General features: G+C 64.4%; 1 protein-coding gene across 1 annotated transcript in view; it reads right to left on the bottom strand.

Annotated features, from left to right (window-relative positions):
- The window catches only part of LOC105991639 (transmembrane protein 189-like), a 16178-nt gene that overhangs the window by 12628 nt on the left and 561 nt on the right, over positions 1 to 2989 (bottom strand). The gene's annotated exons all lie outside the window — the stretch shown is intronic.

The raw sequence follows: 2989 nt of genomic DNA, 5'->3' as shown, positions 1-2989 counted from the left end.
AGGGGCGGGGCCGCAGCTGGGCGCGGAAGCGTGGGGCGGTGGCACGTCGTCCCCGCCCCGCCCTCGGCCCCCGGGATTCCAGGCGCAGCGCCGTCCTCCTCTGCCTCGATTTACCTGTGGGTGCCACGGGCGGAGGCCCGGCCCGGACGTGGGCGTCGCGCACGCTCGCATCGTTAAGCGCCTACTGTGTACGAGGGAGGGCGCGGGGCTGGACCCGGGAGCGGCCGGCGCGCACTTCCGACGATCGACAGTTGTAGCTGAGGAAGCCTACTGTGTGCGGAGGGGCCACCCGACTGTGTGCCCGCCCCGCGCGGGAGGACACGGCCGCCGCGGGCACCGGCGGGGCGGGCACGGGAGGAAGGAGGGGAATGGAGCGGTGAATGGGATGGGCACTGCGAGCAAATGCGACGTCCAAGTGAAACCCACTACAGCACAACAACTAACATACACCCGAGGAGTGCTCTACCTCGGGGCTAGAGGCCCAACATCGAGCCCAAGGACCACTGACTAGCCGGGCCCTGCAAGCCCAGCCCTGGGGAGACCGAGGCCGGAGGACTCGGAGGGGGAGGCCAGCCTCCCCGCGTCCACGGAGCCAAACAAACAAAAGTGACCAATGCCTCGCCGTCCTGGGCAGGCCCCGCCCCCGGGCAGGCCCCGCCCCGATGACGTCACCCGACCACCTCCCGGCTTCCCCTGGGCCCGGGCCGCCCGGGGTCAGAGCCGCTGTGTGGCGGGAGGGGAGTGGACGGGCCGTGCTGCTCCCGGGGAGCCTCGGGCCGAGGCTGGGGGACCACAGAAGCCCCGTGTGGGAGGACGGAGCCAGGGGTCCGCGGTGTCCCTGCCACTTCAGCCTCCAGCCCGGCTGCCGCTGAGTCCGGCGGTGAAATACACGATCGCTGCCCCGCCCATGCCGTGGCTGTGGCCGGGTGTGGAAGGACGGTCAGCGGGCCGCGAGGGCTCCAGGCGCCGTCTAGTTTTCTTTGAAGAGTGAGGCCAGGATTCCTGGGCAGGCCCTCTGACCTTTGCTCCCTGGGCAGCTTTGCCTCCGCGGTCCCGGGGGCCTCCTCCCTTCTGTAACTCTAGTCCCTCCAGTGAAGCCCGCTGCTGGTGTCATCTGGACACTGCAGGGTTAAAATTTTACCCCCTGGGAGCTCCCCTGCTAGCACGGGAGCTCCTGCTTCCAGAAAAATCTTCCTAGCTTGCTGCTGGAGTCCCAGAGCCACAAAGGGTGTGTGTGTGGAGGGGGAGGGGAGGTAGGATGAGTAGGGCTTTCATCAGTGACCAGCCCTGGACTGGACAACTGAGGAACCCACAGACCCAAGATCCTACTCTCTCAGCGCCCGGAAGTGTCAGCCTGGCCCTGGTGCTGTTGGGAGCTCTGTGATTTGGGCCAAGGATCCAGCACACCCCACCTACTCGAGGCATAGCTAGGAGATGGGGGTCCAAAACTGGCCTGTGCAGCAACATGAAACCCCACCTGCAAAACAGCCAAAGCAAAATGGGTTGGGCATAGCTCCAGCGTTAGAGCACTTGCCTAACAAGCCCAGGGCCCTGAGTTCAAATCCCATCAGTGGAATAGTAGGCACAAGCTGGCTCCAGTGGCTGACACCTGTCATCCTAACTACTCAGGAGGCTGAGATTTGAGGATCATGGTTCAAAGCCAGTCCAGGAAGGAAAGCCTGAGAGACTCTTACCTCCAATAAACCACCCAAAACCAGAAGTGGCTTAACTGGTAGAGCACTCGCCTTGAGCTGAAGAGCTGAGGGACAGCGCCCAGAGTTCAAGCCCCATGACCACCACCACCACCAACAAAGTAGACACAAATGGTTATAGGAAGGGTCTCTTGCTTTGCTTTTGCTTAAACTGACCTGGGAAGCCCCTGAGTAGAGCGGGGCAGTGATTTATAGTTTTAAAAACCCACTGATGGCCTGTAATTCTAGCGGCTCAGGAAGCTGAGATCTGAGGTGGTTTGAAGTCATCCAGGGCAGGAAAGTCTGTGAAACTCTTATCTCCAGTCAACTCCTCAGTAAAGCTGGAAGTGGTGCTGTGGCTTAGGTGTTAGAATGCTAGCCTTGACCACAGAGAGGCTCAGGGACAGAGTCCAGGTCCCGAGTTCAAGCCTCAGGACTGGCAAAGTAACAACAACAAAAACCCCACTTGTGTTAGGGAAGACACTGTGAACGCAGTGCAGCGGTTGGCCCGGCTGGCAGAGCCAGTTTTTTACTTTCAACTTGGAGGGCACTGTCATCTGTGTGGGGGCCAGGGCACAGGAGGGATCCTGTCCCGGGGATGTGGCCACAGGTGGGTAGGGGACAGGACAGTGGGTCAGAAGTTGCAAGCTGGAAGGGAAAAGCTGGGGCTTTTAGAACCCGAGCAGGGGGCGGAGGCAGGGTGGCCAAGGAGGGCCTGGCGGAGGGGGTCATGGCGCCATGGCGCGGAGTGGCCTTGAAGGCAGGTCCTGGAGGGCAGCCCCGGGGTCTGTGGGAGTGGGGCACGGAGCAAAGGGCTGGGCCGGGAGGGTCTCCTTGCTGCGACTTTCCTGCCCCAGGCTGGCTTTGAACCCCGCTCCTCAGGGGCGCGGCTGACGGGGTGGGCTGAGCTGCTGCGGTCCGCGGCGGCGCTGTCGGTGGCTGGCCGCACCCGCGGGCGTCTGGCACCCGGATCGGGCGTGGCCTTGCTGGCCGACGGGCCCCGGGGGCGGCACGGTGGCAGTGTGGCCACGAGCCGGCCTGCGGCGCCAGGGTGGCAAGGGACCCCGGGATGTCAGGGTGTCCCAGTGGCGGTGTGTCCGGCCGGGGCCTCGTGCTCCCCCAACCAGCCCCCGAGCAATGCCCCCGGTCCCCGCGAGCGCAGGAATGCCCGGCGCGCAGCAACGCCAGCGCTCAGCACCCACCGCGCCTGCGCCGCGTCCCTGGCTGGCTGCTGCGGACCCCAGCGCTCAGCACCCACCGCGCCTGCGCCGCGTCACAGCCTCGCTTTTGCAGACATC

This window comes from Dipodomys ordii, unplaced genomic scaffold (assembly GCF_000151885.1).
Source record: "Dipodomys ordii isolate 6190 unplaced genomic scaffold, Dord_2.0 Scaffold75, whole genome shotgun sequence".
In the NCBI taxonomy this organism is placed as follows: Eukaryota; Metazoa; Chordata; class Mammalia; order Rodentia; family Heteromyidae; genus Dipodomys; species Dipodomys ordii.
Note: the sequence above shows the minus strand (reverse complement) of the source record. Positions and strands in the feature narration are given on the sequence as shown.